Source organism: Camelus ferus, chromosome 14 (genome assembly GCF_009834535.1).
Source record: "Camelus ferus isolate YT-003-E chromosome 14, BCGSAC_Cfer_1.0, whole genome shotgun sequence".
Lineage (NCBI taxonomy): Eukaryota > Metazoa > Chordata > Mammalia > Artiodactyla > Camelidae > Camelus > Camelus ferus.
Window position 1 is genome coordinate 2,822,064 of NC_045709.1, and position 15,639 is coordinate 2,837,702.

General features: G+C 44.8%; 1 long non-coding RNA gene across 1 annotated transcript in view; it reads right to left on the bottom strand.

Moving 5' to 3' along the window:
- The window catches only part of LOC116668516, a 77,806-nt gene extending 71,785 nt beyond the window's left edge, over positions 1-6,021 (bottom strand). Inside the window, exon 1 of the long non-coding RNA XR_004325619.1 lies at positions 5,717-6,021. This is a non-coding gene — a long non-coding RNA (uncharacterized LOC116668516). The remainder of the gene's footprint in view (positions 1-5,716) is intronic.
- Between the last annotated feature and the right edge of the window lie 9,618 nt (positions 6,022-15,639).

Here is a 15,639-nt window from a genome sequence, read left to right on the forward strand (position 1 = left end):
GCCCCTTAACAAATGTGCCTATTCTCGTCCTGGGCACGTGGTAGGATTGCCTCTTCCTACCCTTTCGGTTTATACGTGCCCATGTGGTTTTCTTTGGCTAATAAAATGCTAATGGAAGGAATGCATTTCCACTTCTGAGTGGAAGTGCCGAGAGCCAGGCATCATTTCACCACTTCCTCCTTCCTTCTTCCTCGAGGGTGAGCCACATTCTGGAGAGTGGCCCCCAGTAAGGATGACAGAGACCAGATATTCCAGCCAACCCATGCAGTGTCAGCAAGAAATCAACCTTGTTGGTTAATGCTACTTAGAGCCTGATTAAGTACAAATGCACTTTGAATATGTTGGAAAAAGCATATCAATGCAAGGTATTACTATTCTTTTCTTCAAAATTGACAGCTAGAAAATAGACCCCAGAAAGAAGTAAAGAGTTCATCTTCAGTGAGAGCCCGCATTTCCCGCATTTCCCCACGAAGGAGATCTGAGTGACTATTGGCAGATCAATTAACACTACTGCAGGGGTGGACACCGTGGAGGCACAGGACGGCTTTACACCATCCATATCAGGGCTGTTTGATCTATTCAAAACGAGATGTTATCTGGAGCTCCCTCTTTCAGGGAGCCTAAGAAAACTAAATCAGGAGAAAAATAGCTGTATCTGCTCCAGTGGCTAAGGCTTAAGAGGCATACAACACAGAATTGTTGGTACAAAGATCTGCACTGCCCTTGATTTCCATCTAAACAGAAAAATCCTGAATTTATACCCTCATCTACAGGCCATGATGCCAAAACATATTCCCCTTACTTGACAGCAGCATGAAAACATTTTTGCAGAATTTTAGGTGCCTTTATACTCCAAGCTCATGGCAGACCAGAGACAGTAACTGTGGGGCAGGTGAGGGCAAAGAAGGGCAGAGAAATCTCTCCAACCTTCGTATGCTTCAGGGGGCCACGCTCCCTACTGGTTGTGCGGTCAAAAATACCGGCTCCCTCCCACATTTCATGACAGCAGTTTGCTGAGCAAACAGATTCTTATCTTTTACAGCCAGCAGCTTCAAAGACTGCACTAACCAGGCTGCTGCCCAAGGAATCCCCCCAAAAGGTGAGTGTCTAAATGCAGGAGGCCACTGGCCACGGCTGCTACGTTTGTTTTCACTCTGACATCTCGGACCCTGGTGCTTTTGAGTATTCATGACTACCTAACCCTGATTTGGTTGAAACGTTAACAATGATTTCCTCATTAGGAACTGCTCGGAAATCCTCAGGCACTTTTCACCAGAATGAGCAGAGCACAATTATGAGATGAGTGGATTGCCAGAGCCCAACCACACAGTTAATGAAATTGTCATCGGGGTGGGCAGTGAGTGGCAGCTTCATCTTGTACTTCATGGTTCGCATGCAAAGGGCAAGAGCAAAGGCAGCCTGTTGCATTTTAAGTGCCGAGTGATGGCACACCCAGCCTGAGTAGGTTCATCAGTCCAGGCTACCAGGGAGATAAATGGAAATTCAGGCAAGAATAAAGCATCACGAGGAAGCCTGACCTTGTAACATGAGTGGCACAGGAGGCCTGGTTCCAGGTGTGGCTCTGTTTCCGAGCAGCCGTGTGACCTTGAGAAGGTCATGTGATTTCTCTGAGTCACCTTCCTTGTCAGGAAAATAAGGAGACTGGGCCAGATAATTCCTCAGGGCCCTTCCCTTTCTAACGTTCTGTGGTTCTCTGTGAACACTTACTGGAGAAGCTGCCAAATAGCTACTACTCTGGATTAACGGACAGCCCCATCCTGATGGAGCGAGCACGTTCACATAAACAGAGTCCTCACCCCTCACACCCTGTGAAGGCTGTGGTTGAAGGGTGTACAGAGTTAGAATGAATGGCTAGTGTGATAACTCAGAAGTCATTTGACTTGGCTGGGTCTCTTGGCTTCAGGCATTATTCTTTTTTTCCCCTTTTTTCCAGGGGAGGTAATTAGGTTTATTTATTTATTTTAATGGAGGTACTGGGGTTTGAACCCAGGACCTAGTGCATGCTAAGCATGCCCTCTACCACTAAGCTATACTCTCCGACTCTGGGTATTATTCTTGATCTAAAAGAATTACCCACAGTCCCCTCAATCCTTCCCAGGGTCAGGATCCCCCATCCTATATCTCTGGATCAACAGCATTACCAGCCCTTCACCTAAGCCTAGTCCCGAGATGATCAGAGTCATTAGCATGATCCTCAAAGTTCCAGAAGTTCTGCCATAGCCTTGTCACCACAACCAGCTCGCTCTCCACCTCCCTCTGGTCCTAGCTCTTCTGACCTCAAGTGATAAACTCTCCCCTGGGACGTGACACTTTTTTTGTAGGTCCCAGAGACCACTGTTAATAGCTCTTTCTGGTAGCCAGAGAAGACTTCTCTCTAGTATCAGCAAGATTACAGACTAGATCCAGATCTAGAACCAGACCTCGGGAGCTAACCTGCTAACCTCTAAGCTGATTACTATCTCTCTTCAAAATGCCCTTGGCCCCAGTTATCCCTCGAAGTGGAGTTTTTGTCTTTAGTTCTCCCCTATATGCACTTTCCCCCAAGGTTCCTCCTTGACCATTCCAGAGAACCTTCTCTGAAATTCAAGGGTAGCTTTTCTCTCCCATCTTTGGTGTAAAACCCTTCAACCCAATATCCAGGTCCTGTCTAGATTGCATGCAATTATAGTTTCTGGTAGCCTGAAGTACATATCAGAGATCTTGGGTTTCATTTGCCAATTACACATCACCAGAGCCTTAGGTTAGAAACACACACAAGCCAAGAGACGGACAACTAACAACACAATTTAGACGATACAAAGATCCAAGTGTGAGGCATAGATTATAAATCTTATTATCGTTTCTGCAGATAAGAAATAAACTGAAAGCTAAAGTAGCCTGTGTTATTCCCAACTATATTGTTGAATAAGAAGAAAATGTGTTTATAGTCTTTCTAGAATGTTCTAGGAGCTGTTCAAATTTGGGGCTCCATTAATCCCTATAGCAATACCATGAGAGAGACACCACTGTTGTAATTTTACAGATGAAGAAATAAAGGTTGAGAAATGTATGTATCTTGCTCTAAGTCACTTGTCTAACATGTAGCAGGCAGGTTTTAAACAGCAGGTCTCTCTGACTAATGAAGTCAGGTCCATCCTGCCGGTGTCTCTCAGAGCCTCGGACATGGACTGCCTGAATCAGGTGTATCTGGTTTACCTCTTAAAATGTAGATTCCAGGGCGTCTTCCGAGACCTACAGAATCAGAATCTCCAGGCATGGTTTGACAATCTCTGCAGGAGATTCGGATCCACTAAAGTTTATTTACCAGCATGCTATAGCGTGCTGGCACCCTCTAAAGTCAAAGGCTGAATCTCATCAATCTTCCCTATCCATGGCTGCCTCGAGCACAGAATTGAGCACCTGGTAGGTGCCTAATTAAATCCATGTAGAAACAAATTTGTTCAGATGCAGCCTTTTTCTTCAACTGAGCAACAGTGTCTGAGCAGAGGTTAAGGTGACAAGAGCCTTCCTTAAGCAAACACACTGCTATGAACCAAATACAAAACGAGCCACCTGGAAGGAAAAAAGTCCAGGAAAGTTCCAGGGCTTCCTCACTTTGAGTCCTTCTACCATGCCCATGGCGGTCCCTGGGGAGGGGGGATCCGGAAAAGGGAGGTTGCTTCCTGACCGCCAGTTTGGATCAAAGCCTCTCTCCTAGTACTTCTGTGCTCCTGAAACTCACTCCAAAATTCAAGAAATAACTTGGCCAGGGGCTACACAGGACTACAAAGAAAATACGTACAGAAAATACAAGCAAAATGAAAACAGGCCCATATCTCGGATACAAATGGGACAACCCTGTTGGCCTTGAGATTTCATGAGGCAGAGTGACAGTGACGAGCTTACTGAGCCCAAAGCCCCTTCTGAAGAGGAGCTACACTTCCGTGCCGAGGGACCGGCACAACATCAAAGGAACCCTCCTCCTCTCGCAGTTCTTTGTTTCTACATGAGTTTTATTTAACTAACTTTTTTTCCAAAGTAAACACTTACTCCCTTATACAGACAAGAGAAGGATAGGAAAGTGGTTTAACGTGGGCCTCCTGTGCACACAAGGAAGCCCAGAAGGTGGCATCTGCTAAGGAAGGAACACAGAAGCCAGTCTCCGCGCATCTCCAGAAACCCGAGTATCCCTAAGGGGGAAAGCACTGATTTTCTCTAGTGAGTAGTTTTGAAATTTGCATGTCAGCAGGGCTTTCGTAATATATTCAATTAAAATTCAGCCTGATTATTTATTGATTTTACATTTTCCTGCCCTGTTACTGTCCAGGCAATTTTCTAGCCACTCTCAAAATACCTCTCATGCTTCCTGGGAAAAGGCTGATACAAACCCAGAATTCCCAAACAAGAGCTGAAATACAGAGCTAATTATTTCAGGCATGCCTCTGCTACTCCAGCAGGTCTTTATGGGTTCAAGAGAAGTCTTAGGTCTGCTACAAAGGCCAGATTTCAATTTGGGTAATTAGACTTTGCCCTACCCCCGAGAGTTCCTCTGACACAGTTTCCTTCCGTTGCTTCCTGAGTCTCCACACATCTGTTTTTTTTTTGTGTGTGTGTGTGTGTGTTTTCTTAATAAGATTGGTTCCTCCACACTCTACTAGTCTTTTTTGAGTAGATGGCTCTGACTCAAAAAATTCCTGGATATTTCTCATCAGCAAGATCAGAAGCAACAGTTTCGAATCCTTCGGGACCTTTGTTAACGTCACCTGCCTCCAAAAGCCTTCCCATGCCACTTCCCAGCAGAATCAATCATACCTGTGTCTCCTGGGTCCTTTGATCTCTCTCTTATTAACACACTTACTTCATTTAGCCCCACATGATCGTCAGCTGTGTGCGTGTCTCTCTTCCCCAATGGAACATGAACGCTTTAAGTTCACAAACACCTCTGACTTCTCTTAACAACTCCCACAGCCCCTAAGTAGGGGAAGGGGGGAAAAGCTAATGTTTACTGAAGCATTCTAGGTACTAGGCACCCGAAATACTCCTAAATACATGCTAAATCCTCCAAACAACAATTGATCTTAATTTTACAGGTGAAAATAAAAATAGGTGCTAAACAAAATGGTATATCCTACTCAAGGTGGGGGTGCTAGTAAATGCTAGAGCGAGGCTGGGTTTCCAGGAGCGCTGGACCCACAGCTTATTTCACTGCGCAGCATCACTTCCCTCACCTTACCCAGGGGCCTGACCGACCATGGGCACTCAAAGTTGTTGATGAGCTTTTATCTAATAGCTTTCTGAATCTAATACCTACTTCTGTGCTGATGACCCAGTCCACTAGCCATTTATGGGGCTTGAGGGTCACTCTTCATAAGCTATTAAGTCCCCTCCTGCATGCCTGTTAAGGCTTTGCTAGAATCCTATCTATCTCCACCCACAGTCATTCGAAGGATCTCTAAACAATGCTATAACCTTTCTACCGTTACTGCCTCCTTCCTGCTACATGGATTGATTCTGATATAAGGTATCAGATCAATTTCCCCCACTTGTAGATTACATAGATTGATCTTTCCCTTGCTTTTAGAGTCTCCAAAGCAAAAATCACAATCTCAGGATAAACAATAGAGAATTAATTATGTGTACAATAATGGAAATCCTTCCAATGGGAATGACATACATCCTGCTCAGCCATAAATATGAATAAACTTCCCAAACATACCTTCTGCCACCACTGTTGCACCTCAGGTCTCCAAAGTCCAGCCCAAGGTGTGAAAGCAGATGCCAAGCTTCTACCAACAGGGAGCTTCACTCTCAGCCTTGGCAACTCTGAAGATGGCCTCTGCTCCAACGAGGCTCTCTGTCCCTCCCAGATGAGTGAATGTCAGCCAAAACCACTGCTCTCCCTCCTCTGCAACCATCCAGCACGTGGGGAGTTGATGGACAGACTACGAGCCACACAAAAATGCATAAAACGCAAGAGATTTTTGCCATTCGTCTCACCCACAAGACACATACACAAAATGGTATAAGAAACACCAAGAGGCAGGAGCGAGCCCTCTTTTGGCTAGACTCTTCTCCAAAGCCATTAAGTCATTTAGTTGATGAAAAGGTAATTTGGAGTTTTTATTTCAAGTTGTACAAAGATCAGAGATGTGAATAAAATCTCTTTTTTTTTTTGATAAAGACCCTCCCCCTATTGTCTGAATTCTATATTGAATATTATTTATATTCATAAGATTCTCAAGTATTATTCCTGGGGTCTTTTCTCTAGTAACTATGGAATCTACTCCCTTACTGAGTGAGAAGTCAAGGGGTCTCTCTGTTTAGGACAAGCAACGAAATGAGAGATACTCTTATCATGTCCCAGGTGCTGGTATTTAATTTAGCTTCCTCTCCAGCATTACACAGGAGAGCTCCCCCTTGGTGGCAGAAAGATGAGAATGACAATTTCAACCCACTTTTTAGGAGAGGAAAACTGTGCTTTAAAAAATTTACAGACTCACATACATAGAAAACATACTTATGGTTACCAGGGGGAAAAGTGGTAGGAGGGATAAATTGGGAGTTAGGGATTAGCAGACACTAACTACTATATATAAAACAGATAAACAACAAGGTCCTACAGCACGGCACAGGGAACTATATTCAATATCTTGTAATAACCTATAATAGAAAAGAATATGAAAAAGAATATTCTTATAATATAAAGGAATATGTATAACTGAATCACTATGCTGTACACTGAAAACTAACACAACATTGTAAATCAACTATACTTCAATAATTTTTTTTTAATTTAACAGAGTTATTCAGTATAATGAAATACACAGGTCAGAGATGACAGCAGGGGTCCTGGATTTGGACCATCATAGGGTTTGCTCTCTTCAGACGTTATTTCGGTTGAAATTATTTTTTGACTCCCAGGATTCAGTTTTTCTTTTTCTGGAAACACGACCAGGAGAAGGTCCTTGGTCTATATTAATTTGGAGGCATTAATTAAGCAATAACCCAAGTCTAGTGGTTCTGAAATTTCTTTGCTTGATTCTCTTTTTATTGTTCTGGGAGGCGTGAGGTTTTGAAGTCCTTTTTTGGACACCATCAGCAGTGTAAGAGAAATACGTTAGAGGAGTGGAGCGGAGGGAGGAGTTACAGGACAATTCCCTGTTGGCTGAGATGGGCAGACGAAAGGCGGAGGAAGCAGCAAGAAACAAGATTACAGGTCAGAAAACAGAGACCCAATCTCCTTCTCATCTGGGAAGAGCCTACCTCCCTCTGTCTCTGGTGTTGGTGACTGGGTAGAGTTCTCTGGTTAGACTTGGTATCTTCCTGGGAGAAACAGTGTTTTATATCCCATAGTAAACATTCCAAAAAGGGGAAAGAACGTCACTTTATCAACTATAGCTGCATCTCTGAAAGCAAATTAACAGGCAGGCTCTGCCCTCCTAAGGAAAGACTGGTGTTGATGATCAGCATATTAATAATGGCACGAATGCTCAGTTATAAATATACGGCAGACACCATAATAATGGTCTGGATAGAGTTTCAAATTAATTGTTCTATAAATTGCACATGTCTGTGTGTTTATTCCATAATAAATCTCAAATGAGTTGACTAATTTTGACAAAATTTGGTTCATTTATCAAGGGAATAAATTTACATCACATGAAACCAATGAGTCAATGCATCAGCTGACAGCCCATAAAAGCTTTCAATGGGCTCTATTTTCTGTCTTTTGTAATGACTTTCAGAGCCTTCATTCTCTTACCTCTGTAACCCACCTGCAAAATACAAGGTAAATCTCCCCATTTCCACTGATTTCACCATATTCTACATGTCACATTCCTGCTTAAGAACTTAACCCATAAAGCCTCAGTTCCTCTACCTGGCTTTTGATTGACTGATTGACAGGTAATTATGCAGAGGAAGACCTACAATTCACAGAATCACAAGTAACCAGGCATTTTTCACAGGGGAGAGGGCAGGAAAGGTTACGATATGTACATTTTGGAGATCAGAGAAGGGATCGCCTCTCTCAAGTTAGACTAGGAAACTCCACAGAGACTTATAGGAGTCTGAGATGTGTTTGAAAAGCAAGAGTTGAAGGTGTCCCGGGCATATGTTTCTGTCTGGGACAAAAGTTCTGATGCAGTCAGGAAAGGTATTTAGAAAGCCATCTTAAAAAGGAGAAAGGTCATCAGCTCTGTGCACTCGAGATAGTAATCTTCAAACTTTCGGGCACATATGGATCACTGAGGGCCTTGCTGGAATGCAGATTCTGAAACAGCAGACCAGAGGTCGGGCCAAGTTCCTACATTTCAAACAAGCTACTGGTGAGGCCCAGGATGCTGGTCTGTGGACCATGCTTTAAGTAGCCATCTCCGAGCTCTAAGGAAGAGTTTTGTTCTGTTTTAACAAAAGGAGGGGGAATCTCTCAAGGGCATCAATACGTTTCTCAGGAAATGCTGTATGCGGCATGTGGATGAAGATCTCTAGTTTCACTCCAACTCTATCATTTAGTGTCTCTGTCTCATCATTTAATTAACCTCTTCAGCTCAATTCCCTCATCTTTAAAATGGGGATAATGAAAGTCAACTTGTAGGGATGGTGAGAAAAGTGAAAGGAGCTGAGGGGCATAAAGCACCTATCGCAGCCTCTGCACAAAGCACATTGTTCAGTATAGTAAGTCTCCTTCCCCTCACCTCAATTACCTCCTTTGTCACTTGAGACGTTCAAGCAGAGTGTCCACTGACACCCATGAAGGAAGCTATAAAGAGCATGCTCACCTCAGGGTGAGGGCTTTGATGACCCCTCAGTGCCATCTACAATGCCTGGCACTGATCAGTGGAACTCGAGGGCAGTGGTTTTGGGGAGGTGAGCCCCAGACACACTGGTATTATTCAGACCCGCCATTGTTGTGAACACATCTATTATGCTCATATGACAGATCAACAGTCTGGAATCAGAAGCTAATCACAGCTAATAACTGAATAAACAGTTCAATAATGAAGTGCACAGGTGCATAAAGATATTTCCACCAATACTCTTCAATACAAATACCTTCCACTTATACTGCCTTCTGGATGCCTGCAGTTCTGTTATCTCATCTGAGCCTTAAAAGAACTTCTAGGAGAGAGGCTTTCTGCAAATAGAGAAGCCTCTTAGTGACTTGCCCGAGGTCCCCACACCCACAAGGCCTAGGACCAACCCCAAACCTGGTGCCCAGTTTGCTCCTCTGCGCTCCGCTGCCCCTTGGAACAAGTCTTTAACTCTGCGGATTCCAACAATATGTAAGTGCCCTTTGGGAGGTAAGTCCTGAACAAGGAGAAAAAAAAAAGCTTAATTAAAGACTGTAGAATATACAGAAGCATTTGCTTGCAGCTACTTCAACTCACTTTATAGATCAGGTCACTAAAGTTCAAAGAGCGAGTTGCCTAAATTCTCACCTAAAAATGGAAAGCACATGTGTAAACATCCCATTAATCCTGCATAGTAGCTTTTAATATTCCACACTCCAGGCCACCCCGGGTTCTCACTTCTGTTCCAGAAGCTTTCTGACTTGCTATAATTACCAATTCATCTGGGGCCATAATGTACTTATTTTAACAAATATGCAAAACCTTGGGATTTCGATTTAGGAGAGAGAGCAATCCTCCAGTTATCTTTGTCCTCTTAAAGTCAAATACTCTTAGGAGATTCTGCGTTCATCTTTAAGGGTAAGATACACGGCTAACACGTGGAATCCCTCCAGGACTGGCATTAATAGGTTTCAACTCCAAATGGGTGGGAAGAGTCACACCCACCATCTTCTCAGTAATGAATTAACCAAGGACCGGCCATTCTCCATCTCATTTCCACTACCGCTTTAATCAAAGCTGAACAGAATGAATTGCAAATAAAAAGGAAAAACATTAAATATGAAAGGCCAACCTGCTCACCTATATTTTTAGTTCAAGTGACAGGTTTTAAAATTACAAAGGTAAAAACCCCTTGCTAAATCGGGTTTTAAGTGTGCCATTTGTCAAGCGGGTACATTTTTACAATTTTTAAAACTACTGTTTTATCATGAAAGGTAAAAATACAAAGTGGTGGTATCAGTCTTCATTTCTGCCACCACCTCCCCATTTGCACTTGTGGGGAGAAGAGGGTGTTGTCTTTCTAGGCGGGAAACTGGGCTGTTCTCAGCAAAATGCTTAGACACATTTTCATTCATGGAGCAATGCTGTTAGATCACTTTTCTACCCCAAAGCTGTTACTGTTTCACAGAAACAGAGAAAATGATCGCTGCAGCAATCACAGGGTTTCACAGCTGAAAGCAACCTGAGTGGTCATTGCGAGCAGCGCCCTCCCTTCGCAGATGAGAAGGCTGGGGCCAGAGAGGTGAACGGACTTGCCTGGGTTGCTCCAGCCCATCCGTGGCAGAGCCTGGTCTACATACCAATTCTCTCCAAGCCTCACAAGTTGTCTGGCATCATGTTGCAATGCCCTTTCTGACACCGCCTCCCCAAAACCACCAGTTCTGACTGGCTTTGCCCCCAGGTCCCTTCTCTTTTTCCAGCCAGACTTAGTAGCTTGACTTACAGAATGACCCTAACCTGAGGACTTGTACAGTCTTCGTAGAAATGGCCAAGAGAAAAACACCTTTTCTGCAAGGTCAAGATAAGGACCAAATCTTTATTTCATCATAAACGGGATGTGGGCATCTGGGAATGACAGATGAGAAAGTACCAACATCTCAGACAGAAGAAGTTGGGAACAAGAGAACCCTCCTCCACCCTTCGATGAGTTCTGCCTTTTCTCCATGATTATCTTCCACAACAACTTTGTGAATCTTCCCTGCGAGAAAGGGAGAAGGAATTGACTTCAGAGGCACTCAGAGGCACTCTGTACAGCTGTGGAATCTGGGACTCTGAGTATAAATAGCCGTGGCTGATGGGAAGTGGGCTGAAACTGTCACCAAGAGAAGCAAACAGTATGCAAGAGGATCCCTGGACCAGGTTCTGCCTCGGGTCTTGCGTGGATCTTTGACCAAAGCCCCCAGTTTCTCCAGTCCTCCGTGCTTGCTTCTCAAATGGAAGCCCCAGTAACACAGTTGTAGATGGTTTTATTTAATGCCTAGGACCCACTCAGGTTGTCCATTTCCACCATGCCCTGTGCTGACAGCCCTCCTGAGGATCAGACCAGCCTCGATCTGGGCACGAGGAGACACCAGCAGATGAACAAGCATGTCCTAAATATAATGTGCCACATAATGGAATTGCAGGTCTCAGTATGAAATTAAAATTTCTATTTTGCTAAAAATGGATTATCACCATATGATTCATTATTAATGAAAGAAAAAGCATGTATTCACATTTGCTAATTATTTTTTACTCACTTATGGCAAAAAAAAAAAAAAAGTGCTTTCAACCCTATAATTTGGTCACCAATTAGTCTTTGATTTACCCTGATGTACTTGGAGAGCTTTTTTTTTATATTAAAAAAGGCTTGCAGCTGAAAATTTACATTTAAAAAGTAATTAATGCCAATTCAAAGAAGAAATCCTCAGTTTCCTGCAGAATTACATTGAACCCCAAGCCCTTTTTAAGGACAGAAAGAACTGATCGTCAGGAAGAGATGCTTCCTTGGTGCTCTGCTGGGCAAAATTCACAGGATGCCTTTCTCCAGGTGCACGGATATCAGACCCCTTCCCACTTCTCTCCACTTCGTCTCCCTCACTCTTCGTACCTACTTGTGTTGTTACTCAGAAGAGAGCATTTGACGAACGGTTTCCATCAAGTTCCATTCCTTCCTGTTCCAGCCGAGTGCCTCTCAGACACAGAGCAGCTCCGCTGCTTAGGAACCAGGACAGTGATTCAGGCAAAGCCGCTCTCATCTGCTGTCAGCTGAATTTCCTCCCTCCCGTCTCCTTTCTCCCCTCCCAGTTTCCGGAGGCCTCATATACATAGTCTTCTCCTTAGTGTGAACTTATTACAGCCTTCTCCATTTCCTTCTATCACCTCCCTCCAAAGCAAAAGCTCCTCTTTGGCATGGGAGGGTGCAGTGACCAGAAGCCGCTGCTATCCACAGAGCAGTGGTCCAGCTCACAATCATCATTCTGCCATTAGATGAACTGTAATTGTTAAAAAATTAACCTCTGCGAGGTTTTCTGAGTTATCTTAGATAAAAGAGGGTATGTGGCAGTCTTTTTACCATTGGACCAAGGAGACGTTCCATCTTTTGAACGCACTGCTTCTGGCTTTTGTGTTGGCATAAACTCGAGCAAAATGCAATTTATTGAATTTTTCCCTTAGAAAGAAAAAATAAAGAGCTACAGTATCTCTGGGTGTTTCCAGCAGGTGCCATGCGTATCAGTGATTTTGAACCTTTCATTCTACCTCTGTACTATTCAGATATGAACACTCGGCTCTCACTGACACCCATGATCCCAAATGGAGGCGAGGGGCAGGATGCAGGGGAGGAATCACAGCTGCATTCAGCCTGTAAAGTATTTAAAAGTAAATGACATGGGAAGGGTAAAGCTCAGTGGCAGAGTGTGTGCTTAGCATTCACAAGGTCCTGGGTTCAATCCCCAGTACCTCCATTAATAAATAAATAAACCTAATTACCTCCCCCCCCAAAAACAAACAAAAATAAAATAAAATAAACTGAAATGCCAGATCTATAATGGAACATTGCCATGTGGTTTCTGATCGACAGCAAAATGCCAAAAAGAATAAAATCATTTGATCGTTGTTTCTGACATCCTCAATTCATGGCAAGTTTCGCCCTGGCTTCCTGAGTACCCGTCCACACATGCACTCCAGCTACTCAGCAGCGACTCTGTGCCAGGCATCCCGCGTTACATCATCTTGAAAACTCCACAAAGACAATGTTCGAATTCCCATGTTATTGTTGAGGAACCTGGGATTCTCAAAGAAAGCATTTGCCCAGTATTGTTCAGCTCGTAAGTGGCAAAGCTAAACTTCTAACCAGTTCTGTCAAGCTCCAGACACTACGCTCTAGAGAGACCTGAATGTCACAGGATACAGCGGGTCAGTGAGTGGGCGGTAAAAGAATTTACCAAAGACAAAGAGTGAAGATAGAAAAGGAGTTTATTAGGTATGCTGTCACAGACGAGCGGTGCCTGTGTGGGCAACGATGATGAAAGCTTAGGGCCTTTTACGGGGAAGGGGTTGGTAAACACAGTGGGTTGGGGGCTGTGTGGATTAGCTAGTGCACAAGTTTCTGATTGATCATTAAGTTAGGGTCCGTGAAGGGGCAGTGGGATTTATGACTCCAATAAGGAAGAGATATGGGTTGAAACAAACCCAGCCTGAGCTTAGGCATTACCTAAGGCTGTTAATTCTGCTAGGGCAGAACACAGGTCAGAAAAGAAAGTATTTTATTTTTTGAGGGACTGCAGGTGGACATCTGGGAGCCCAGCGATGGGGGTTGTTGGACTTCAAGGGGCACCAGTTGGTCCCACACTGAAAACAGGATCTATTCAGAGTTACAAAGTTCACATCCGGAATTGGGTCACATGGCCAGTAACCTCTGTATGACTTCTTTATGCAGCTGACCCTTGTACAGCATGGGGTCGAGCTGCACAGGTCCACTTACGCCCAGGTTTTTCCACTAAATGTGTACTAGAACTGTACACGGTCAGCAATTGGTTGAATCCACCAACTCGAACCCCTGGGCCTAGAGGGATGACTATCAAGTTATATGTGGGTTTTCCACTGCTGGGAGTCAGCGCCCCAGACCCTGCACTGTTCAGGGGTCCTCTGTATTTCAAAAATATGAATGTTTTCTAGGCTGTGATTCTCTAAAGACTTCAGGGATGTAAAGGGTTCAGGTGTTGCTTTTGGCATCTTCATCTGGCAGCTGTTTCCTGGGGATCTTGATGGCGGTCAAGGCCCTGGCCAGTGGAAAGAGTGGGCTTTGTGGGACGTGGAGGCACTGTTCTTAGTAACTGGGCAGTGGTCCTCTCTCTGCCCATCTCTGTCTTCCCCAGTTCACAGCAGCCTGAGTTTCTGGAAAGGCCCACCTTCTGGTCCAGATTCCCCTGCAGAGTAACAGCCTCCATTCTGCTGGCTCTCCGTGCTTCAAATCGAAAGCCTGGGTTCCAGCCCTGAGATCTGAGGAGTCTACACAGTTTCTGGGTTCCCACATTGCCCTCTCAACAAACGTCTGTCAAATCTGGCAGTCTCGGGGTGTAGAGTGCCCCAGGGAGCCCTGGGTGTCCAGGTCACTCCATTCCAGAGTCCTCTCAGCTCCTCCCATGCTGGTCCCACCCACAAGACACTTTCCTCATTAATTCCCTCTGTCAGGTATCGATCACACCAACTTCCAAGCCTAGGTCTGCAGACTTGCTCTGAACCCTGGCGTGATCAAGGCCTCAGGGGCCGCCTTGCTCCCCGAGCCCTCTTCCCTGGAAGCTGGAGTTACTTTCTTGTACTCAGGGGAGGTGGAGCTTGGCCATGTGTGAAAAGATCTCTGGCCCCAGCTGCCTCCCACTCAGCTCTCAGATGTCCAACCACTGCATCTCGGGACCCCGCCTCTACAAATGGCCAGCTCAGACCCACTGATTGTTGTAGGACATCAGATGCAGTCCTTGGTTAGTCCAGCAGCTCTCACTAGACGGCTCCTGGCTAATCCCTCATTCCCAGACCTAATGAAAGGTCCTTTCCCAGGGCCAGCTCACTCGCACCCCTCAGGCCTTGAGTCGCTGCCCATGCAACCCCAAACACTTGGCGGCGGGGTTCACTCAATTTTTGACTGTTCCATCTGAACAGGCCTTGGTGCCCCTCCCACCACTCAAGTTGCCCTTCCCCTCAGCATCATTGCGAGAGTGGAGGGAAACAATCGTGTGCCATCCCCCAGGCAGCCTGTCCTAAATCAAACACCCCATTATTAGCGCCCTGTAAAGTGACCCTATAGTAACAAGGTCAGTTCCACCTGGTCACTCTAGATAAACACTGGATGGGGCCCTAGTTCAGGTAGTTGGAGACATATTTGGAAATATCTCTGTAATGACTAATTTCTCCATGGTTTAATTTCAGTGACTGCCTCCACAGAAACCCAGCGAGAGGCCCAGCCGAGACCACTCAGATGTGGAGGTCTGGCATGGGTCTACTCAAGCCACCAGACTCTGCACCCCAGACACTGCAGAAGGTACCGGAGGGCATCCACCCAGCCTGCACTGGGATGCACAGAGAGGAGCAGCCCCAGCAGCTCAGCTTTTGATGCTAAGGAAAACATGAATTGTAGAAATGACATTATTTCTCTAGCAATTTCATTCTCTGCTGGAACAAAATCCAGCACCACCAAAAAGTAGATTTTTCAACCTCTGTAAGCCTCAAAGACAGGAACCTGATTGCTTACAAGCCTCTCTGTGGCTGACTTGCAGATATGTGGTGGCACTCGATTCTAACAGCCTCTTTCCCAAGTCAAAGGCTGCCTCCCACGCAGCCAACCTAATGAGTGATACTAAGTGCACTGTTAACTGTATCACTCCGTTAATTGCTCAATCTAAATTAATCAGATATTCAGAAATTTCTCTTGTTTTTCCAAAGGCTCTTGTTAGAGCAGACTTAAAAGAACCGGGGTCCCTCTTAATGAGGCAATAACAATATTCCATTTTTATGTACTGCCCTACCGCCC